This window comes from Habropoda laboriosa, unplaced genomic scaffold, assembly GCF_001263275.1.
Source record: "Habropoda laboriosa isolate 0110345459 unplaced genomic scaffold, ASM126327v1 scaffold32, whole genome shotgun sequence".
NCBI lineage: Eukaryota > Metazoa > Arthropoda > Insecta > Hymenoptera > Apidae > Habropoda > Habropoda laboriosa.
Genome location: NW_017100135.1, coordinates 206,382 through 232,208, shown reverse-complemented (window position 1 = coordinate 232,208; position 25,827 = coordinate 206,382). Strand labels below are relative to the sequence as shown.

At 39.2% G+C, this 25,827-nt stretch overlaps 2 protein-coding genes across 5 annotated transcripts in view; one reads left to right on the top strand and one right to left on the bottom strand.

Moving 5' to 3' along the window:
* LOC108578808 (tribbles homolog 2) overlaps window positions 1-25,827 on the bottom strand; it is a 52,977-nt gene that overhangs the window by 26,585 nt on the left and 565 nt on the right. The window contains exon 1 of one of the 4 annotated variants that reach the window (XM_017942225.1): window positions 10,403-10,444. The exons of 1 other annotated variant lie outside the window; for it this stretch is intronic. The gene's annotated coding sequence lies outside the window, so the exon portion shown is untranslated. Of the gene's footprint in view, window positions 1-213; window positions 311-1,240; window positions 1,713-10,402; window positions 10,445-25,827 lie in introns of those variants that run through there. 2 more of the 4 variants (XM_017942209.1, XM_017942217.1) reach the window with 2 other exon arrangements.
* Window positions 1,946-25,827, top strand: part of LOC108578859 (probable RNA methyltransferase CG11342) — a 53,096-nt gene continuing 29,214 nt past the window's right edge. Inside the window, exon 1 of the mRNA XM_017942271.1 lies at window positions 1,946-1,969. The gene's annotated coding sequence lies outside the window, so the exon portion shown is untranslated. The remainder of the gene's footprint in view (window positions 1,970-25,827) is intronic.

The window sequence follows — 25,827 nt, the reverse complement described above, 5'->3', positions numbered from 1 at the left end:
TTTCGTTTTAATTCCAACTTATTAATGCTTTCGGATAATGCAAAAGCAAGAGGTTAACCTTGAAAATTGAAAAAAGTGATACTAACCGGGTGATCAAAAATTTGAATTTCAGAATTAACTCGATCGTGTTGGACTTTATCGTTGCGAATGGCGACTATCGATATTCATGAAATCGCGCCATTACGATATCTACGCACTTGAATAAAACTTTACCGTTCCAAAGATCAGGAATTTGTATGTAAGAGAGTATGTACACGCTTCGCCTTTTGGATCCTTCCTTGAAAGACAGTCAAGGTTCGACTGTAATTCTAATTCGCCATCTGCACCGGAGAAATTATCGAAATGTACTCTTTTTGCTTCGACCCCTCAAATATTACGAACGGTAAGGTTAGTGGCGTAGCGACAGGTGCGGGAGCCCCGTGGCTGGAACTTGTATAAACGTCTCTCTCTTATGTCCACGTTTATTGAATGAACGAGAATCTGACGAAACAGATAGCTTAGGATTAGTAAAGGATTGCGTCTGCACGGTAGCGCGTGTCGAAACGCGTGTACACGTCCGTACGCACACTACGAAGTAGATAGCAGATATCCTTCGGTAAGGTCAAAATGGCGGAGTTCCACAGTTGTCACGGCGATATTGCGGGCACCGGTTGCATTAATAGCGCGCGCGAATGTGACGCAATACCGCGAAATAAATTGCCTAATACGTCCGCTCACGCAGTCCATAACTTTACATCGATGGATCGCACCGGCATTTTTAACGACTTCCGACACGAACCAGGAAGAAACTAAACGACGACAACAAATTACAAGACTTCATATTTCGCGGGTTCAATTGTGAAAATTTCTTTATTCGTTTTTCTTTAAAATACTAGTCTGAGGTATCCTTCAACTTTTCGTGACGTTTGCACAGTAGGCAAGTATGTATGAGCTACGTGTCCAATCATCGATTCCGTTAGATGTCGTGGAATTGTCAATTGCGACAAGCAAACGATCAGATGGGAAAGCGAACAAGGGGTGCACACCGATATCAGGGCAAGCGCACCAAAGTAAATATACGATAGAACGAAGAGGCTGACATCGATCCAGTACGCGTCGGTAATAATCACTGCACTTTGCACTGTACTCGCGCGAGGTTGATACGCAAATTACGAGTACGCGCACACACTTTGCGATGTTTTTTTAACTGAAATACATTTGCTCGATGTACAACAGGAGCAGGGTGAACACAGGGGATTACCTTTTATGTTTTTCTTATTGTCGCCGTACGTTCCTGAACGGGAGGCTGGGATGGAGAAACGGTCAGACGTATCTGAGTTTCCCCCAAAGACGTTGTTGATAAACCGCCGTCTGCTCGAAAAGCGAATCCCCGATTTCTACCGGGAGTATTGGTTTTTCGAATAGCGCGCGCGTCGGATCAAACCTGGCCTTCTTCCTGTCGTTTTTCTACCTGGATGGTGTCGGTAGTAATCTTCTGTTCCACGGTTTTGGCAATTCGTCTTCCGACCAACCGCCGTTGTTACTATTTCTCTTTCCTCACACAGACTAGGAGGCTGAATAACTCAAGAGAAATAGGGAAACGTGGAAAGCTGAGCGGTTACGAACGAGGGAGATTGTGTGGTGATAGATTTGTATCCCACGCAACGGACGGTCCAACGTTTTGGGCCGGCCCTCCGCTCAGAAACGACGGCGGCAGCAGAACGAACAATCACAGACCGATCGCGCCATTGTGCAGCAAACGACTGAAACTACGGTCGCCGCCTCGACTTAACCCGACAGAATCGGTAAGTGCGTGGTGGGGAGTGGTAAGCAAGCGCGCATGCGCGTATCATGGTCATTACAGTGTCGGCACAAGAGAGTCGCGTGAAGCGGTGCCTTAGCGTGTTTTTCGTGCTCGTAAAAACGTGATCAAAATTTCAGAAGACGAATTACAACGGAGGACGAATTGTTTTGTTTCAAATATCCTGTGGTGAGATACCTCTTTTTTTCTCTTAATCATCAGATAATAATACCGTTCGAAGTAATAAATATATTCTACGCATGACTGAAGGAAAGAAAATATTCTTTTTATTCTGTCCGTTCACACCGTGTTAGTTTTTTAACTTCTTCCGAAGAAGTATTACTTGAAATTACTTTAAAAATAAGAATACAAGTTTTGTTCTTCGTATCAGTCACGTGACTGATTCAGCATTTCAGTGTCTAGCTGTTATGTATTGCAATATGCTGTTAATTTACATTTAATCTGCATCGGTGATGCAACAAGCGACAGAGTTACAGAATATTGTAGAATAATAAAATACAACATCGTATAAGTCGTGTTTTTTGAGAATGCCAGAAAGAGGGTCTCGACAGTTGGAGATGCGCCACTGGCCACATCAGTACATACGTGGGCATCCTAAACCGCGACACGCGGTCGTACAAGTAAACTTTTCATACGTTTACATCTGTAATACTAATTGCTTCTACATTTACCATGTGCCGTCACCTTATTAATAATTAAGGCGAATCGAAATTGAAATTTTACACTTCACAATACTTTCGTTACATTTCATCGTGAAATTGTTTATACAGACACATCTAATGCGTTTGTTACGTAAAAAATTTTTAAGGTTAACAAGTGGCTACGATCGGTTAGACAGCCTCGGGCATTTTTTTAATCGACAAATGGTATTCATAGGAGAGTAGAATCTTTCGTGATATTCGTTTCGCATAAATGGCGTGCCCTTGACCTACCTTAACGTTCCTTAGCAACCGCGGGAGGCACGCTTTAAACAATCAGTGGCACTAAGGGCACGTAACCTCACCCACGTATTCCGCTTTGACCGTGAGAAAACGTATCATCGTTGCACGTAGTTTTTGTCATGAAGAAGTAGAGGTACGGCGCTATTTCTTGAGTCATTTCTTGAAATACGTTTAGCTTTGCGGTTTTCCTTTTTCATAAAGGTGAAAAAAATGCTAAATGTAAGGTTAACCTGCACATGTAACGATTGCTAATATTGCTATTTAAAAGTCTGTATTTTTAGATTGAGATTAAAAATGGAAGCAATTAAAAATAATCTTGCGGTGATTAGACGTATTTTTTGTTTCGTGTACTAATCGTTTAATTTACTTCAGTTACTTTAAATCTATCGTTTAGAATAATCATTCAAACGTCGATTAGTAATTATCAAACGCGGGCTAAATCGAAATATCAAATTCCCAGATTTCGCAACTATAAATTGCCAACCTTGTGTACAATTTAACTCTTTGCCGTCGAAAGCCACCATAAAAGTGCTATTGAAAATATCCCGTGAAACTTGTCGCCTTGAAGTTTTTTAACACGTGAGGACAACAGCAAAAATAATTTTCTCAAACCGTACTGTTTTTTTCTTGTAAATACACAGACTTCCATCGTCACAGAGTTAAAGAAATTACAAAAAAAATTGCATATCACTATAATTAAAAAATTTAAATAAATTAAACAATACGTATACGTGCGTATGGGTACATTAAGGCGCGTTCACACGATCAACATATACTGTCGATATTTCAGGGTTCTCAGCATTATTGTACGTGACAATACTGTATCGACTATTGATCGATTTGCCTACGTACAATAATGCTGAGAACCCTGAAATATCGACAATGTACATATATATCGATCGTGTGAACGCGCCTTTAGTATCGCAAGAGTATTCAACGTCCATTCTCGATAATAATTGAAACTTTCAAGATGCAGGGTATATTTACGCTACCTGACACATTAAAACATTCTGATTTTCTTAAAGAGTACCCTGTTGCGTTGGAAACGCTGCAAAATGTTTATTGTAAAACGTATATTTATGCACGTACACATGCTCGTGCCCGAAGAGATACGGCCGATTACGTGGATCGCGTGGCTCGAGCCCGGAGCAGGCCTTCGAATTTCCAAACGAGTTCGGCCAGAGACCGGATATTGGCCAACCTACCGCTTTTTTTTAACGCACTCGATTCTGCCACTTACGTGGGTGCCGGTTGCTTCGTCTCATGGCCCGATGATTCAAGCCGGCCATGTATGTCAACGAAAACAACGATTCGACGGGTTCAGGAAACGATAGATCTGATAAGAATATCGGCCGACACGTTTTAATAAAATAGACAATTAATTCGGCCGTGCGATAACGAAATTCACCAGACTGCACACCTTGATGGAATATTACGATCGTTTTCGTGAAAACTGGTCGTGAACCAACTGAGAAAATACCCAACGATTAATTAGCACTATAAGAATGTAGTAATAAATAAATAAATGTATAGGAAGAAACAAGTACAGTAAAAAAAAAAATGAATCGGTGAGAATGATAAATGTCGCTTTGTCGAGTTCGATGTGAAATTTTGAATTTCGAATTTCATCGATCTGAACGAAACGAATAGAAATGAATCGAATTACACCGCAATTATTTGCATTCCACGATTAAATTTCTCGCGTTAAATATAAATAAAACTTAGCGTATTCGTACAAATTCCTTCGATGTGACTGCCACCGCGGTTAGCTTCATGCTAATACAAACTTTAAGCTGAACGTAGTTTGTGTAGCAGACCGCGATAAATAGTTAAGAAACAGAGAGAGGACTGTTTGTCGAAATATATTTGCCCAGAACTGTACCATTGTCATACACGCCTTAAATCTTTCGGTTCACGTATCACCGATCAAATGCAATTGATCCCGATAAAAACATTTCACGAGATTGATAATCTCTCGTTCAATGTTTCGCGTCCTTCGGCGAACCTTGCGAATTTTTCCACGTCGCGATTCATGCCGTCTGTATTTATACGTCGAACTATTTATCAATTTATAATTAAAAGGCCGTTTCACGACGATTAAATCGTGCCTAGATTACGGCAAGGCTTATCATTTCTAGACAAGGTGGGAGTGTTAATTCATTTTCGATTTTCTCACGTTTCGAAATCGTTCGCGAATGTCAAACGTCCTCGTACATTTCTTTCGGCTATCTAATTAACCTTCAAACGACGGAGGCCGGGTCATCGTTGACCCAGCTTTTAGACATCTCTCGTTTCGACTGGCACTCGAAACAGAGTCACGATTCTCCGTTACAAATATGTTTGTTACTTTAATTGCGGTATATTTTAAACGATATAACGTCCTGTAAAATAAAAAAAAAAAAAAGTGTCGCTTCGCTTGCGTACGAAGAAGATTTTCGGGTCATATTCGACGGTTAAGCATGATTTCTCGCGGTCGATTCGTTTTCTTTCTTTTTTGCTTCCGTTTAAAAATGACGACATTGAAACCTCTCCGCCGGCGGATATTGCCGCGAGAAATTTCGTGATCCGCGCGAAGCGTCCTCAAGGCTGACGAATATTTATCACGAACGAAACACTGATAACGGTCTACAAACGTGTACAAGTTTTTTCGAGCCTTGTGTTTCGAGGAGCCGGGGACACTTTAAAGCTGTTCACTTTAAACAGATCCTCTGTTATTATCGTGAAGGTACGATGATGTGCTGCTGGCTACCTTATCCATCGATTTCTCACAAATGTTTGCTCGTGTTTTTTTCGACGCGCTTATCGTATTGTCGGTTTCCACCTTATCTGTTATCATCACCTTACCGAAAAACGTTTCGTGGCACCGCGAACGCGAGGCACGCGTTGTTTTATTGCCGAGATAAAACGACAGAGTCCTCGACGTTGTTGTATCCACGATCTTTCGGTAACACCGTGAAACTCATCTAGCAGGAACACAAAACGATATTAACTGCGGTCGTGGAATCGGGTAGAACGGTAGCGCTGATAAAACCCGATGTATTATGTTCAATTTCCTATCTACTGTAAATGAGAGACGTGTAAATAAAACTGATACATTAGTGGATTTAGAAAGTCATCGACCAACTGCGATTCGAACAAATACACTCGCCGCCTGACCTTCGTTTCACGACGACAAATCTCTTCTTTGACGGATTTTTTCCTGCTTTTCTCTCCCGCCCCTCGAGACATCATCGAAATGTCAATGTTCGTCGTTAATGGATTAGGTATTTACATACTAGACGTTTATGCGATTGTCGCACGCGAGAATGGAGATGAATCTCTCAGACTTAGGCTTCGAATAATCTTAGATTTTTGTGGAACTTTGGTATATTGTAGTTCTCGAAAAAAATATAACACGCGTATTTTTTTCTATATCGTGCACAACGAAGGGGTTAAAATCGCCTTCGAAGTTGGAGACGGTAAATATATTTAGTGTAATATCTCGAAAACTATCAGAGATAGAAGAATTTGATATTTTTCATCGACAAATTTCAGAAATAAAAGGTAGCAAAGAATTTTGACCAAATATGTTTATTACAGCGTGGACGATTGCCAGTAGAAAGAAATACGTGTCAAATATTTTTTCGAGTACTACAGCATACCGAAGTTTTATCGATATCTCCTATCCCTAGTTAGATAGAATCTGTTACAGCTGCATAAGTAACCGCGCTAAGTCACAGATAAATGTATTTTGCATATTTCAATATCTTATAATTGTATAAACATCCGCAGTCTGGTCATTTGCTCGGTTCACTATGACTAGATCTGTTTATTAAATCCCAAGAGACGCGGAGTTCAAACATCATTATCACTCGTCTTTTTCCACTTGTTCTACTGAAGAAACGTCCTTCGCATCTTTCCGTTTTTCTACCGCGGTATATCGGGTCGTTTGGAAAATTCGTGTCGATTTTCACGTAGACAATCGAATTCCAAACGTTGAGAAAAAAAAGGAGAAAGTCGAAAGAGCGCAAAAGTTTGTGCGGAACAACGCTCGTTGCAGAATATTCTCGATACGTTTCCATCACGTTCCTCCTCCGTTCGCGAGAATGCTCGCGTGACCGAGAGACTGAAGGCGGATCTCCGTGAACCAGAGCCGCCAGAAATCGTCGCTCGAGATCGGTCGAATTTTTCAGATAGACGCGAGGTCACTGGGTGACTGGACTGATAATTCCCTCGTGGAGGCGACCGATGAGAAAAACACTGGCCGTGTATACGTGACGCGCGTCATGCTGGCACGAGTTTCCTGGACAGCTTTGCGTTATTACCTTTGCTCTCCGCGGCTCTCGTCAACGCGCGTGTACACGCGCCAAAAAGATTTGCCCGGCCGTGGCTTGATTACTGCTTGGGAATTACTCATCGAAAAGTATGCGTTGCTGACTCGTATCCCGAACAACAATGGAACTACGCGATGACGTTATTCTCACCGTGACATTTCCAACGCGAAATTTCGTCGAATTCGAGGAACTTTGCGCAAGAATCGCGAGTAACTTCCGGTATCACGCGGATGTACAGATTAGTCGAAGATCGAACGTGATTTCGAACGTAGACAAATCTACGCGAGATCGTTCGATAATCGGCGATTTTATAGGGGTTCTTTAAAAGTCGATAAATTCGGCTAACCGGGGAAATTGATAAAAGCTTATCTGAGAGTTCAAGTTGACGTAAAGGCGGACTCGCATTGCATCTTGTTAGGAAACATACTGCGGGAAATTGCGTAAGATTCGACACTAGGGATTATCGGGAATTTTGAGAGACTCATTTTTGCTGATTTTATTTCTGGTCTTGTTTGGAACAGCTTTAAACCTATCGAGTGTGTGTGTGTATTCGAGAGTTTTTAAAGATTAAACGGATGGAACTGATGTAACTAACCGATGCATCAGTTTTTTATCTTTCATGTTTGTGTTTTATTCTGCGATAGTATCTGGTGTTTATGGTAGCTTTAATACTAGAAGATTGAATGGTATTCCCTATCTGATTGTTCGACACTTGTAAAGAAAGGTAACCGTTGTAATAGTGTACGTACGTTATGCACTTTCAGTGTGATGCAACGCAATAAGTTCTCAAGTAGGCCTAGTTTTCTCTATACACGTGTAACGAATTTGGTAACCTGCTTTCTTTCAGATAATACGAAAGATTTTAAGTAAATTACCGACTGAACATTGCGAAAGAAATTCTTCTAACGGCATTAATTGGCAGAAAGAAAATTTCGTCGTTTCTTCGAGCAATATCTGCAACGATGTGTCGCTTGAAGAAAAATATCGAAATGCTTGCCAACTCTTAGCCACTTAAAAATAAAACCCTTTATTCTGTCGTACGAAATAACGTCACATTTGTTATCCCTTTCCACGAAATGTACATGTAAATTAACTGGAAAGACACGGTGAAAGAACGTTCTAATGAGAACTGTAAACTACTGGAAACACTCCTTAAAAAACGCTCTGCTTCCAGAAAATTGTGCAAAGAGAAATTCAAAAATGCAAGATTTTTCCTTAGAACGTAAAGTTTCAATGCGACTGAAAAAATTTCGCGAAAAGTTGCAAAGAAATTGCACAAGATTGATACCATCGGAAAAATTTTTTCAACGACGTAATTTCTGTTTTACCTTCAGAATAAACGCACGTCGGTAAAAAGTTTTCACATTGGAAATTGCAAAGGCGGCTTTTTCTTTACTGCAATGAAATTTTCGGTCTCGGTATTTCGTTGTTGTTGGGCAAACTTAGACATGAAGAGTATCGCGACGATCGTCGTTTCGCAACTTTCTGCAGGTCCTTTTGCAGTTGGGTAGCATAAACGCACGGTCAGGCTGCAGGCACACGAGCATTCTCATGATAAACCAACCGGACGTACGATTATGTTCACGGTCGAAACTATTTTTGCGGATGCCTCACGAGACGGCCCGGTGCAGAGGAAAAAGTAATGACGTAGGCAATCGTTGTCAAAAATTGTTACTTCCGGCGATTACAAGCTCCGCGAGCTTTTGCCGTTCACCTTTTATAAATAGCACGTTTTTTCCATGGGAACTTCAAGTCGAAGAAAATTAAAGGCCAAAGAGACACCGTTGATTTGTAGTTTCCTTTTCTTTTTCGGAATTATCGGAAATATCAACGAAGAGAATGAAATCAGAGGGCTTCAAGTACCGAAAAGTATGATTTTTTGAAGTGAAAAATGAGTGCAATTATTATTCGGTAAAATGGTACATCGGTGTAAATGAAATATAGAAATGTGTATTTTAAGCATTCATCGAGAAGGAGACAGTTCAGATCGCTGGAAATTATCAAAGCGAAATTATCGATATTAATAAATTATCAATGAAATTATCGAAATTACGCGCAACGGTGTTTACACACAACGTTGTTCTGTTGTTGTCTCAGTTGCCGAAAATTTGACACAACCTTGTTGTACGGAATTCTTCAATTATGGAGATATTTCAATCTTATTTGCAATGCTTTCTCATTGTTTGCATAATACATTCGCGAGGCAAAAGCTTCATTCAAACAGTTCTTTTATTCAATTTATATCTTATCGCTCGGTTTATATAATTCCAAAGAATACTGCAGAAGAGAAAAAGGTGGACTAATAAAAAACCAGTTACAAATCCAATGTTTAAAAAAATCCTCTCCTTTTCGTTCTCGATACAAAGCACGTTATTAACCCTTCTTTTTTTTTTCAATTCGATGTGCCAAAGATGATCGATTTACTTTTGTTTTTTAATTATTTCCTAGGCGTATGGAAATAAGTTTCCCATTTATTTATAACTGCTGTGAAAGCATAGCGCAATACGAAGAGTGAAGGAAAATAATTAAACGAAATTGCACTTTTCGGAGAATTAGCTGTTCGCGTGTAAGAGCGTTAGAGAAAGGGTTAATCGGTAAACTTTTGTCTCCCGCTAATTCTAGAAATATTTTACGCTAACACATTTAAGACAGCAAAAGAAAGAAAGAAAAATAAAAATTATTATTTCTTCTCAATAAATGCTTAAAATACTTATTTACACCGAGACACGATCTCACCGAATTACACTCGTTCTTCACTTCCGAAAGTTGCAAAAATAGCAAACTAAAAATCACCGTGAATCCATTCGAAACGAACAATTACCAATCAAAGGGTCGGCAAACGAATCCAAGTTTCCTTGGAAACACCGTTCACGTAGCAATCTGACGCAAAGCTCGACCAATCTGTCGTCTATCGCGTGATATCGCGACGCGTGGATAAAATTTGACGTCGAAGAATTATTTCACTGTCAATTTTACCGTATTCCCGCTAACGTAACCGACTGAGCAGAGAGAGGGAGAAAGAAAAAAAAGAAGAAGAGCACTGAAAGATAATGGTTCTGAAAGGTGCACTCTCATTGCAATGAACCGTATCTTTGGAGAACATACGCAGAACTTATGTTTAATCGCGAGCGAACTTCTCTTCACCACTCAAACTTTACACTCGCGATTTTTCTTCACCGTTTTTCCGCTCGCAAGCCTAAGTTCGCCGCAGGTCGTAAATCGCGACGGAACGGAACTTATCGCTGAACAAAGGAGAGCGTTCGAAATTGTGTAACGGCGACGAGGCGACAAGAAAGTGCAAATTTACGATAAAACATCAAAAGGCAGAGGCTTCTTGGACTACGTACCTCGCGGTCGCGTACGTGCGATGTGGCATGCTTCGTTTCGAGTTCTCCGCGAATATACATTCGGAACCGATTAACACACTGCCGATGTCTTCTCGCTGATCGAACGTGAGAACACGCCTCGTCTATTATGACTGCCCTATTCGGAAATCTGTGAGCAATAGATATGGTCACCAACACGTAGACACCGTCTATAGAGACGTTGTGACATTTGCTCGTACGAGTACTTAAGTACTTGTAGACGTTTCAGAATATATTGGTTAATTAGGAGGAGTGTGTAATTCGTTCGATTGTTGGGTCCAAGTTTTTTTCTTTTTAATTATCGTGGATCAGTTGGGGTACAGTGTTGTTTTTGTTTTGGAGATCGAGGAGGTTCGAATTTATAGATCTTGAATAGTACAGTGGATTTCGGTTAATTGAGACACATTGGGACCGGACTAATTTGTCCCAATTAAGCGGCTGTCCCAAAAAAGCGAACTTCAACTGGCAAAATCTGAACAACGTACAAAATGAATACAAATGTGTGTTTAAGCATGCAAACAAAGCTAACAATAAGCAATAAAATAACATTAATAAGTAATGAAAAATAAGTAAATAAACACATATATTATGTATTTGTATTCCGTTCTTCAGTATCTGTCCCAAATAAACGGCGGTCCCGAGTAACCGGAATCCACTGTATTAGGTCGTTCCGTAAGTTCGTGCCGAGAACGAAAAATAATTTAAGGAAAATTCAAGGAAATACTACAGCGACGACATAATGGTATTACTAAAAAAAATACGTTTTTTTTTTTTTTTTGTCAAATGTAAAGGTTTGTTGGAAACATCGATCTGAATTTTTAAATTCGGCACGAACTTATGGGATGACCTAATAAGTATACATTTCATATTTTCTTGTAAAAGAAAGATTAAGAAAGTGTTTTATCGTTGAATGAAATTATTTTTTTTTAATCACCGTGGATTAGTTAGGGAAATAATGTTATTTCTTGGAGATTGAGGGGCGTTCGAAGTTGATAAGGATGAATTTTGAAATTGTTGCGAGAATGATTAGATATTATTAATATTTAATTTGTCGTAAATATTTTCACATTTTCTTATGAAAGAGAGGAGATAGATTTTGAAGGAATTGAGGATAATACGATCGTGAAACATGTAAATTCCGTGTAATTTTGAATATCGAAGATTTATTTGAATAGCAAAGTTTCGTAATTTCTAGACTAAATTTATTTTTCCTACTTTCGCGACTGGAGAATTGTGTTTTACTCGTTACACGCGTCTTTCGAAATTTCTTGTGTTCCAAGTATCATGGTTAACAACGCACTGGGTTTTCACACTTTTTTGCAACATGTTACACCATGCTTGTAAAGCTTGAAATAACTCGTGGCTGCGCAAAGTAACACGAAAGTGGACCGAAATATTGAAAATACTCTAGAAATACGTTTCCTAAATGGCCAAGAATCCTATCGTAAGAAGCTCATCTACGTTATTTCCACATCAAAACTTTCATTCAAAATCGCACAGAAAACAAACATATTCGACCTAACCTTGTTGAAAAGAAATTTGTCAAAATTTCATTCCAACGGTACTGTTGACTAATTTCTCTAAATTTTCACGAAATTGCATCACAACAGCTTACCTCGTTACTTCTACACCGAGTTGCCAACAATTTATCAGATTTCTAAAAAAGAATTCATTCAACACGTTTTTCATCGTTCCAGGTTGAAAATTTTATTCCGACCAATTTCTGCAGACCGATTCAAATGTATCTGGCGAATTGCGCCATAACGACACGACTCATTGCACTTGTGCGGTGATTTTTCGGAAAATTTACAGTCCGAATATATCTCTTCGCTAATTTGACATTATTACGAATGCAGAATTTCTACGGACGTTCTTTTTTTTTTTTTTCTTTCTTTCTTTGAAATATCGATTCGCGCGAATTGCACCACAGTGCATCGCTCCCACACTGTGAGAGTCGCGCCTAGTCTTGGTTTTTCGTAAGAGCGAACAACTATCATGGTGCAACGTCTCGTTTAATCAATTCGGATTGCACCCGATTACAAAAACTGGCTTTTAGATATCCGATCCCACTGAATCGTATCATTCCCCCTTTTCGCAACTGCGAGTACAACATTCCCTGTATAAATGGGCATCGAGCGAACGTAAACAACGAGCGCTATTCATTTTTCCATGCCAACACTCGCCCGGTCTTTCGCGATATTACAGAAACTATCGCAATCAGTTTCGTTACGATGCACCGGGAGTGTCGTCGATCGATACGCCGCACTTAATAATTCATATCGGCTGTAACAGAGTTAACTCTTCCTTTCTGCCTCGATTATTAGGTAAATAAGTGGAAATTAGAAATATGGAAGAGAAAGGTAAGAGAAACTTTTCGTTTTTCTTCTTTGCTCTTTGTCCCTTACGCTTGTGTATCTTTTATACATTTGTGTGTTTTTGTACCGAAGATAAATAATAAAATAAAAAATGGAAATAAAGAGTGTCGAGAGATGTTTCTAGAAATATTCTAAAAATTAGATAAATTAGGTATTTTAATTTTTTAAAGATAGGTAAAGAGTTGAATCCTCCTTTTTGCTTCGATTATCTGCTTATCAAAATCATAAATATGGAAAATACAAGCGATTATGAAATCACGAAAACTAGCAGTGTCAGGTGCTTTTCGTTTCGAGATGTTTCTAGAAATGTTTTAAATTTCTATTATTCTGAAAATAGGTCAAATTTGGGAACTTTTTTCATAGGTAACTACTAAATGAGAAGTTTCAATTCCTCTGAAAAATTGAAGCTTTGCAATTATTTTCTATCAGAATTCTCACTTATTTCCTAAAAATGTAAATTAATTCAACGTAGAATCCGCGAGAAATCAATTTTTCCATTTGTAATTTAGACCACTATCGTAATCACCGGTACGATCGTTCCGACGCATCATTTTTAATTAATACAAATTTCATTCGACGTATGAATTGTTCGGTATTGCAGGGGAGATAAGCGTGTCGCAATTTCACATTCAGTCGTGTCATGTTATTACACCAAATTGTGGAATACGGATCTATAAAGAAGAACCTTTGTTCGTCCGTTTCTGTTGAAACGAAAAACGTAACGCAATACTTTTCGAATCATCGATCGAAACTGGTATACATAATATAACGAATTAGCGAGATCATTTTCGCTCATTTACATTTTCCAGATTCAGATGACATCATTTCGTTCCACCTTGCGTGCTAAGAGTAAACAGCTGTATTAATGTGCGTTCTCATCGGGCGCCAACTAATACATTTCTCTGTAACAAAAAGTGTCATAATTCCACGAATATTCTTTTTTGCTTCGAGGAAGCATTTTGTCAACAGCTAACTTTGTCGATCTCATTCTATTCCCATAATAGAAATTTCTTTGCTTCGTTAATTCTCGAGGTTTGTTTACATTTCTTGTAGACATCCATCGATATACCACATTTAAAAAAAAAATGACCAAGTACGTCAATAATCGACATTCTACGTCATATTAAATTTTGAGCACACTTTTCAACAATACCAACTTAAATTACTCACAATTCTCTCCGAGAATCGATTGCAATTAATTCAATAAATAAAAAAAGAAACTTCTCAATATTTCACACGTTTCGTCGTCCATTGATTTGAATATTAAATTCTGAAACACACTTCAAGCATTCTACCATTTTTTCACCGACGTAAAATCGCTCGGGTCGTTAATGACCCAAATTGCCGACCGAGGTTTAAATAGAATAAACGACGCAGCCAGTCGTCAAACAACAACACTGCCGCTAATTCGAAAGACAGAGAAATAGTTTGACAAAATTGCGAAACAGAACATTGCAATATTAAAGCCCATTTATTGTGTACCGGTGATATTACACCATACCCAACGGTTCATGAAACACTGCTTCCCCTTTTCTCGGAGACGTATTGTTCCCGAAGGAAAGGTCCTCACGTGTCGATTTGAATATTGCTTTTCTACCTAGAGGGCCCACGGTTGCATCACGTTGTATAATGTGTTTGTGTAACTTGGGACACATTTCGTCCGACGATGGTCGTTATACGTCGGAATATAAATTGAAATTATGACGACGATTGGGAAACTGTAATCGGTTTGTCGAATCCGATATCGGGAATCGTTAGCCTGAAAAACCAGCCGATCTAACCAGGAAGCAATCATGACATTACCCTCGCCAACGACCACATCTTCATCGACATTATCATCCCTCTAACGATCGTGTTTTTAGACGTGTAATTTGTGGAAGTATTAGAATTAGGTACTCCGGTGAATTCTGTACACGATTTCACAGATGACTGTATTTGAAACTGCTCCAATTCTTTCCTCAGGTTCGGACTCTAATTTCTGTAATTAGGACATCTGTTCCGTTCGACATTCTCCAGTCTACCATTAAATACGCATTATTCATTTCTAACACGTTCATCTGTTGTAGGTTGAAAAAGTTCTTTGGTCAATTTGTGGTATTAACGTTTATCCGAAAAATTCTCAAGTCAATTTACGGTATTAACGTTCATCCAAAAGTTGCCGTAACTAATTCGTTACTTGCGTTCCCTGAAAATATTGTCGCCAATCTCGATGACAGGTAAATCTGTTCTCCTTTCAATAAATAATAGGCCATCCCGTAAGTTCGTGCCGGAAGCGAAGAACACTTTAATAAAAATCCAAAGAAATTCTACAGCGACGGTGTAACGATCCTAAAAAAAAAAAAAAAAAAAATAGAAGAGAGTTGTGAAACGAGATTGGCAAATTTGAAGATTCGTTGAAAATATCGATCTAAATTATAAAATTCGACACTAACGTATGGCATGACCTAACACATCGACGATAACTCTTTGCGTCCATCGATCCCCAAGCATCCCACAAACCCTCGTCAATTAAGCAACAGCTAACGAAGTTTCCTCGAGAACTTCATTTCCCAAAGCATCCTTCGAAACTGCACGGTTCCGTGTGATTTACGAGCAGGAAACCCGGCAGTTTCGTTAATTACTAACGTTCTAACCAGCGGACAATACCGAACGATTCAGGTATACCTCGAAGCAGCGTAGAGCTCTGGTTAGACCTCTATCAATGCTCAAACAACAGCCGCTATAAAACTGTGTTCGACTTCCAGGTTCTCGACGTGGTTTCACGGCCTCGAGACACGTCTTTGCCAGTCATGAACTTCGACATGGTCACGTTTCTTCGATTAAGCCGGCTAAGGATGGCAAACGTCGGTCGGGGATACACGCAGACTTCCGCTCGGAGTTTGTCTTCCTCGAAAGGGATTATAACGGGGGGCTAAGCGTCTAAACGACGTTTAGCCTGGCCCCGCTAGACCGTGTGCAGGACTGTTATCTGTCCTCGATAGAGCTCCCCTTGTATGCCTGGAACAGAAACATAAACGCGGAAGTCTCTGGGCCGGGGCGACGTCTCCGTTTCCGGCGATACGCGAGCCATATCGGTCGTTCCGGAAGGCTTTTCGATTAAACGCCTCTTTTTTTCTTTTCCTTCAGAGTCTTTACGATTGTTTGCTCGTTGGCTAATCAGGTTCTTGGAAGGGTTTTTTTCTTTTTCTTTTTCATTTTTCGGCCGCGTGGAGTCAGGTCTCTATATAGACGGTTAGGTAAGGAGTTTGAAAGGTTGTACACGTGTAACGCGAGTTCTTTGAGATAGCGTAGCGTTGAAGAGTTTGCTTAGAGTGGATTGGAGAAATGGTGAACTTGGCGTGTAATTGAAATTTTCGAGTGATGTGTAATTGCATAATTGAAATGAAAATAAGACGTAGATTTGGAGATCTGTTGGATAGATGGAAATGCGTTTATCGCGTTTTACGTAAATGTTTTCCATTTATTTTTTGGCAATGTTGTTCTTTTCTAATGATTTATTTTACACCGTGTTTATTCAATTTTTAAATAAGAACGATTGAAAATATTCTCTTCTTGTTATCGATCGACATTGCTACTAGCACAGGAAATTCTGAAATTTTCCTCAGTGACACGGAATCGAAAAAACCTCAGCTTCGAAAATAGTCAAGAATTCCAACCTGTCCAAAATCATTTAACGCCTGATTTCGCGTATGAAAATTTCCAACAGATACCAAGAACAATCTCTCACGAGGAAACAGATTAACGTCATCACTGGCGAAACTCGCGGAGATCAACAATTTTTTATCCGAAAACAAATTCGTAGCACATAACCTCGCGAACAAATAAATTGCAAAATCCGCGACGAAATCGTAACTCGTTATCGGTTAACGTTGAAAGAAAATAGTTACTCGACCAGCGGGAGAAATGCAATCGCTTAATCTCCCCGTAAACGAAGATACGTTTTAAACAGGAAAGAAAGAAAGAAAAATGTTCGATAAGCCGATAAGTTTGTGATTCTGACGTTAACAAAAGGAAGATACGCGGCTAAAGTAAACGAACCACTTTCTTTTCTTTTCCCGTGTCCCTTATCTGTTCATCCCTCGAAATGTCGAGATCGGGAGAGATGTGACGGATAAAGGTGTCGCAATGTTGCCTTTGATTCGAAGGAAGCGTGACCAAGCAATCGCAATTGTGTCCAATTTCCAGCTATACACATTGTACCTCACTTGTCGGACCATTAGAAACGTATGGCTACTTCAAAGTGTCGGTTTATTCGGTATACTCGACTGAGAGAAGGTCAGTGCTCCTTTCAAGCATCTTCCTAATCTTTCTCGTTATTATTTTTTCAATTATTTTCGCTGCGTAATAAGATAGCTGCTAATTTCTCAACTAGCGATTACACTAATTCTCGGTTACATCAGAGTGAACTTTATTCCCTCTTCTATGAGGTAAATATTATTTTTTCGTTTCTTCTTTTTTTAATACGAGATTGACCTTCTCGCGGTAATTCGTTCCACTTTTTTTTCCCCATTCTTTCTCGTGAATTGTGTGATTTACGAGAGGTTGGTACTTGTGGATCTTACGTGAATGTTAAGAGTGTACTTAAGAGTGTAATATTAGGACGTGGTATAAGAATCGAGGAATAACTGCAATTTTTGACAATTTTTACGCAACACGCCTGTGCAAATTTCTTTTTATCTACCGGAAACTGATAGCAGTTAAAATGGCCCTCGCGAAATATTCGACGTTGCGAAATTGTGAATCATCGAGTTACTAAATTATTGGCGCAATCGATCACTCCGAATTAAAACATTAACCTTTCTATATATTAGTCATTGTTAATCACGTCTTAGTCATGATTGCGTTATATTTCATTAGCAACACCTGTAATTGCAAATTATGTTTCTGATTAATTCTTCACGCAAGATGAAACTTTCTCAAAAAAAGTCCAATGTATAATTTCTCACGGAAAAGTGAAAGAAATCGCTTCTTGTATATAAATTCTGTATAATAAATCTTTGATCTATGCATTGATAAATAAATAATTGACAACTTTTCAACGATCACAGTTATTTAGCATAATTCGAGAGAACTGTCTCTCGAGTGGATACAGCTAAAAACCGTGTTTCCAAGCAAAACCAAATCCGCCACGAGGATGCTTTTGTTGGCCCGTCAGTTCGAGCAAAGTATCCAAAGCGCCGCGACAATTTCGGAAATCCGATCAGCGTGAAGATCAAAGAGAGGCATGTAGTAGATACGATTATGCTTGACGGCCATTACGGTCGTGTTGTAAGCAGCTGCATCTTTGTGGGGAATCAAAGAGAGGGCGGACCTCGAAACCTCGAGAACGACCTCGCTCGAGGTGGATTGTGACATTCGACAATGACGGCCGAAGCCAACGTCCATTCACCGTAACATCCGTGGACTTTGAAGCGGCGACACTTATGGTATATGCCTACAGGTACTTCCAAAAATATTCGGACACTAGCAGGGAAATTTCGGTAACTTGAAGATTTCGATTTTTTTTTGGAAAATTTTGCAGATTTACGGGGGATCTCAATAGAAATATCGGACAATTTTTTTCTGCGTTACTTTCTAGTTTTTCACGGTGAAAATCTCTCAAAGTTTAGGGAACGCCCTTGCGAACCTGCAAACTTCTTAAAAAATTGGAATTTTCGGGGAACCAAAGTTCTCTTGTTAGTGTTTCATGTTGTTTTTTTTAATTTCGCAGATTTATAATCAGACAATTTTTCTTTTGCTATTTTATGGTTTTTCAGTGTGAAAACCCCCGCAAACTTCAAAATTTTTCAAAACATCGAAATTTTCGGGGAATCAAAGTTCTCTTGTTAGTGTTTCACTTTTCTTTTTTTTAAACTTTGCGAATTTATAATCAGACAATTTTGCTACTTCATGGTTTTCCAGTGTGAGAACCCCTACGAACCTGAAAATTTTTCAAAAAATCGAAATTTTCGGAGAACCAATGTTCTCTCGTTAGCATTTCAATATTTTTTAAAAATTTTGCAGATTCACAATCGTACACTTTTCTTCTTCTGCTACTTTATGGTTCTTCGGTATGAAGACCCCCTAGAAATCTGCAAATTTTTCAAAAGATCCAAATTTTCGGGGAACCAAAATTCTCTCGTTAATGTCTGAATACTTTTGAGAGTAACTGTAGCTGCAACACAGTTCGATAGATGCTTAACCCTCTGAACTTAAACGACAGAAGTAGGTATTTCCATTGTGCAGGCCTACCTTCCTGTGTTTCCGGGTTAACTGGGGATTAAGCGAGCTGCTCTCCGAGTATAACAGGATGCGGCGAAAAACAGGATTACTCTTTTGGGAGGAAACGAGTGATCAATTCCTTCCACAGAGGATTCTCAAGCCTGGAAGAATCGCCTTTGAGGATATTTTCTCGATTCGGTTGCTTTTAGATTTGTGGTATAGAGCAATCGTCGGAAATGACGTTTCGTGGATTAGCAGAGGATCGTAGTTGTAAAGTTCACGGGGAGTCCGGAAATTTTATGACGTTTACGTGAATAGTTTCGGATTATTTTATTGTCGAACAGTTTCGGATTAGGATTAGAGAAGGTATTTACTTTTCAGGATTTAATTTAGGTTTATTTATGGTCCTTTTTTAGAATTCAAGGCTTTTTCAGGAATTAATTATCGTACAAGTATTTGGAAGTTTAAACTATTCAGATTAATTTTGATATTCAGAAATTTTTGTTGGAAGAAAAATTATCATTCCTATGGGAGAAAATTTGTGCTAAAAAAGTGTAATTTGACGATACATTTTTAATAACGATGTAGCCCCGCCTTGTCGAGCAACGACAATACTAACAGACGTAATTCTCGTTCCATTATTAACTGCAATTATCTTAACGAAATATGACAGAAAAAGTTACGATTTAACTAACGTAAATTATAATTTTCAATCGAATATAATCGTATGTAGACAGAAATATTTACAACACAGACTGTAGGCCCTTTTCGTAGATTAATCGACCGTGTGTGCATTTCACTGACCCTTTTGTACAATCAAAGATAACTGATAACTAACAACTGTTCATGTCATCCTATGTAAAATTAGAATTTATCTTTTAACTGGAAGCCTGCTGTGATAAAGTGAAGTTAGTTATCGTTCCAAGTAAAATTAGAATTTGTACTTTAATTCGTGATTATGTCATGTAACGTCACGTTTTTTCATGAAAGAAAAACTTTTCACCCGAGTATTTTAATATCGCGCAATTTCTGATTATGCCAATTTCTAAGAGATAATACGGTATAACATCGATGACGAATGAAAAATGAAATACTACAACGCACGAATTTCTCGATCTATCTCAATTTCTCTAAAATCATTTGTTTTTTTTTTTCTGCAATCATTTAAACTTCGAATACGATCGTAGACGTTACACAGTATTGAAATTGTTCGAAATCGATTGTTGCGAAAAATAAATCAGGAATTGCCAGAAATATAATCATCTAACGAGCAACGAAAAATTTCTTCTACTTATCTAATCGCTTCGTTATCGTTGCATAATCGGTGCAACGTTGTGCGAAAATAGTAAATAGCCAGGCTAAAACCGTACAAATTCGTATTTTCGTTACATACTGCCGTACAATTTCGTTACGTCTGTTTAAAGGAATCAGGGACGATTAGTTATCTAATAGTTGGCGCTCATTACATAAGGCAGCATTTTTCGTTTCAAATCTGTGTCGCTTCAGACCACGATCGAATTTATCACAAACGTGTAGCCACGTGGTCGCGATTTGGACCACGAAGATACTGCGGTAGTTTTATCAACGCAGCGATCACATAAGAAACAAGAATACAATTTTTTGGAAAATGTAAGATATTAAGGAAGATAAAGGCTGGAAGTCTCAATCTCTCTGTTTTGCATGCAAAGTTTCAACCTAATCGCTCAGATTGTATTAGCCTAATAGAGACATTAAGATGACCGTTGCATTATTAATGTGCAGCAAGAAAGAACTGCATTTTTAGCTATTAGAATCCTTCGGATTGTTACCTGTTTGGACCGCTCAAAACAGCCTCGAAAGGCTAAAGATTGTCTGTCGATGAGTAACTCAAGGAAACGGTTCACAATTTCGTTTACTTTTCAACCAAAAACATTTTACTGACATTTTTATGCACAAGCTTGTGTATCTGTGGATCAAGTATGTTAAAAATCAAAGAGACTACACTACCGGCCAAAACTTTGGAATCACTGTGCATTGCAAGTTACAGAAAAATTCCCAGAAAAAAGTCAGCAACTTTAAGAATTTTTTAACGAATTTTGTATCATTCAAATCAATCGATATGAGATAAATTGCTATTTATCTCCACAATATCAATATCAAGTCTATGAAAAATTAGTAGCAGATTCAATACTGATGAAAATTGGGAGGTGATTCCGTGCGATCCCGGTATATCAGTGCTTTCATAATTTTACAAATTTTGAATTTCACAAATTGAAAACAAAATTTCAAACGGAAAGGAAATATTTGGTTTAACTATACAAATTATTTCACGAAGAAAACTAAAACTTAAAATTTCCTAGACACTTTTCATCCTTCCTTGGACTTTCCAGGATTGAATATACAGACGACAATGCTCTGTCACCATTGTTCAACCACCGGACGGAACAAAGATTTTCCAGTCGGTCTAAATCAGTTCCACAAAGTCGAACAATTTCTATCATCGACTTGTATCCGATATCGAAAACCATGTCGGACATTCACACGCGCGCGCACCGTGAGACACAGTGACACACATCTCTGTTCCATTGGAATCGATGAAAAAGTATCGTTGTAGAGTCTGCATTGCGCAAAATGCACCTGTGCTCTAGAAACTGCGCCCTTACGAAAAATCCACTTGTGCACGGCTCTGTACCTTCATTTTCAATCCCCCGTTATCCTCGCCGAGGGTTAGACGAATTCGAAATCTCCCCTGGCACGACCAATTCGTTATTCAAATTTGATATTCAATTTACGTCCAGACAGAAACGTCCAAGGTAACCGAATGTTAATTCGTGCCTGCTCGAGGCAGAGATGTATATTCCCTTCTCGTGCAGCAGATTCACGCTTATTACCAGTGTAAACGCGAAATATACTTCGATTGTGCAAACCGTGTGTGTCTCCACCGGAGATTCCACGGATAAAACTATGAGATGTTAATTCGAATCAGCAAAACGTTTCCTCCTCCTCCTCCTTCTGGTTAACAGGTTTACGAAAGCGGATTTAAACTGTATACGTACATCTCTCGGCGTGTTCATTAATTTCTCGTTTTGTAATCCCGCGTCACACTTATGGTGCAGATTTTTCGACACAAATGAAATCTTGTACGCGAGACGCGCGGTGTAGAAGCGTTTGTAACGTAACTCCACGGTTCAATCTTCTGTAATTGGATTTGTCTGCGTGGGGAGTGACGAAGAGTTGTCGTTTTATGCAAAAATATTTCGACAGAGATGGAAATTTTATGTTCGATTGTTGGCTGTTTGGACATACGAGAAATTCGAGTGGCTTGCTAATGCCTGCTGCCTCAAATTTGCCAATTTGATAAATTGCTAGAATTTTGCAGATTGCAAAGTTTTGTAAATTCGAAAAATTTTGCAGATTGCAAACGTTTGGTATGTTCCAGAAATTTTGCGGACTGCAAAAATTTATTACATTGCGAAAATTTTGTAAATTGCGAAGAATTTGTGAATTAGAAAAATTTGTCGAATTGCCAAAGTTTACTAAATTGCCAAAATTTATTAAATTGCAAAAATTTACTACCCACATTGCAAAAATTTAGCGCATTACCAATATTTATTAAATTTGCAAAAGATTGCTTCGTAATGGAGAAAATCACAGATCACTGAGAGGACTTCTCGAAGATTCAGCTGAATTAACATCGAAAAATAGACATAATTCGTGCGACAGACAGCGGACAATCGTCTCGTTGAACCTTCACGCAGCATCGAGCACAGCAAGTGAGATCATCAATCGCGAAGGTTGAGAGTGCAAGCGCGCAGTGTTCCATACGCAACCGATAAGGGCCTGAGGTTTCAAGAACGATTATTGTTCTTGCTTCTTACTTCATCCGCAGATAAGCATTGCGACGTGTTCGTCTTATGAAAGATTTCGATCGGAGGGACCGTTGCGAAACAATTGTAATTGTATTACGAAGGTGGAAAGCTTTGAAATTAAATTATGAATACCATTTCCTCGTTACCACCAAATGTCTTTGCATTTTTATGCGTTGCACGAAAGTCCGTACCGCCGTTTCCATAAATTTCAATATTTCTCACCGTACGTGACATTTTCTTTTATCGAATACTAATTTATTGCAAGACGTAAGGTTTTTTGTATGCTAATTTTTCAACGACGTTTAACTTTATTTTCCTTACGGAGCAATGAAACATGCAGAATTTCGTATTATTATTATTATTTCATAAAGAGAGTATTTACGTCCTTTTCTCAGCCTAAGTTGAATTTTTTATTAAAAAAAAAAGAACGAAGAAGTGAAATTAAAGGAAGACTATTTACAATACTGTACGCTGTAGGACGAATTAAAAAATATAGAAACTGTCACTAGAGTATTCGTGAATTTGCAATTTTTTAAATGTTAAGATAATCTAAGATAAAATTTTCAATTATCATGTGATGACGAAGCGTTAAATGGCTCTATCGAAGTAGAGCGAAATTGAACTGCGTAATAAATTTTGTGGTAATAGTAAAAATCATGGACTTGATTACAATACATACAACCATCTTTACAAAATAATCGAAAATCGAACCATTAAGCGGAGTTGCTAGTGAAAAAGTGTAAATACAGCGACGAGCAATCCCGCCAATTGTTTGAATTACTCCGCGCAAAACATTAACAATTTCTAAATTAACAAAGTATAAATTTTTCAAGATCAAGTTGCAACAACCTGATTACCTATTGGATTAAAAAAAAGCTTGCTCATCGCCGTCTTAGGCTACTTCCCCAATCACCGGCGCGAAGAATGGACTTTTCGAGATAAACAACAACCCTTTCGTCGCGTCGGATTTTAACTAAAAAAATCTGCCCTGTTTTGTATGTATATCAGAGAAGTGGTTGTTTACGTTTTTACCCGCGATGCATCGATTTCCATCGGCTATTCGCGGAGCACGTAGTACAAGCCAGACAGGCGGATATGAGCGTCGCGTATTCGTGACACGAATAACTGGTACGAATTCGCGTATCCGGAATGGATATGGTGATTCGCGAAATGCACCGCGAAACAGCCTACGCATCCTGCTACGTGGAGGAATACCGGTCTCTAAAGTCCGGGACGAGGGAACCAACGAAAAATTCTGGAACCGGTTCGCCGGCATTTTCGCTTGTGCTCAGGGCACACTCGAGAAAGGATAAATAGTCGAAGGTAGAAGCCAGGAGGAAAAGGAAGAGGGCATAGGAACGGGCAGAGTGGTGCGCCTGTTTCTCTACCGATGGGAACGAAATGTTACGAATCGATTATTCGAACCCTTGCCGACGAACAATGTTTAGCAGAGTTACGAAATTTCGTTCATTCGAACGGTTACGCTTTTGTGTAACTTTCTCTTGTAATTTTACGATTAGGGTAGATCCGGGACAGTTGCACCATGGTTGATAAAATGGACGGTGAAAATGTCGCTGGTATTATTCGTTGCGCCAAAGTGGAACTCATGTATTTGACATTTTATGCTGATTCGGAAAATAGCGGATACACTTTTTTGGAGTAATTGGGTTGAGAATTGGAGTGACGACGTTTGGACGTCCGGGATTCCCGGGAGAGACGCTTCTCATACTGATCCAATAAAGTCGAAATTATTTACTAGTTCATGCTACAACTACAGATTTATTCAAATTCAGTTATGGTTAAGATTTAATTCCAATTAAAGCTGATATGAACATCGTAACTCATCAAGAATAACTCAAACAGAAACACAGTATAAACTGACGAAAACTGCTCGAAGCGGAGCACCCTAACTTTCTTTCTCCAGTGAAAATTCCACTTCGAAAAACTGCCGACGACACACACGTGGCGCGGAGCGTGTTCACAGTTAAGCACGAGTAAAAAAATTTCGCTTCCTCGGCGTGGAGGATGAAAAAGGTACCCTCGGAGTCAATCGTATCGAACGCCCATCGCTAGGCTACTTTCATCCCACGAAGGAAGGATAGCTTCGGGAGAAGGTTCCGAGGCGAGGGAGGAAGGAGCCTCGGCAAGGATACAGGGATCCTCCTACGCGTAAGTGACGTTCACGAACGTCGGAAAGGCGGTGCCAGAGATAAGAGTCGGAGATATATCGCGTCTGTTCGGGCCGCTATGGATGCGCCGTGGCTTCCATTTATCGATCTCGGAACCGCGAACCGCCGTTCTCCGTGATCAAGCTTTCTCCCGTGGACTTTCGAGGAAAAGTCAATCGCCACGCGAGCTCCTCTATCCCATAGCAGATCTATAACCTTTCGTGCTTTCTCTATTTCTGAGCCCGACAGAAGATCGCCGCGGATCATTTTTCGTAATTCGCCGCCACAGCCACACTGTGTGCAGCACCGTTGATCTCCTCCCGATATTTCACGGAACATTGTGAAACCTTTGCGCCTGTGCTACATCCACGATTGTTTTGTAACTGTTCGACGGTTATGGCGTTCCCCCGATGCTACCTCTCTCGCGCGGGTTTTCATTTTCGACTTTTACGAGAGCCTTTCGCGGTTCAAGCGGTCCAACAAGGAGAATTACTTTTTCTTTCAATTTTCGGTTGTGTTACCTTTTTTTAGCGGTTCGGTGAGTTTTACGGTTTTGATTTATGGTTCGAAGTGCAGAGGTTGTGGGTCCTGCGTGTAATCGCTTGAATTCGTTGTGTAAAGTCTTTTGGGCGGGAAATGTGAGGAACGTATGCGAGAATAGGTGTTTGTAGTTAGTTGAAGAGTTATTATAGGGTTAAGAATTTATTTTTTACTGTTAATTTGTGTCTGCTGGCTAAAAAATGAGGTTTGATTTACAAAATTACCTATGTGTGGATGGCATTTGTATTTTGCTTCTTCTACCCTTTCAAACTCCT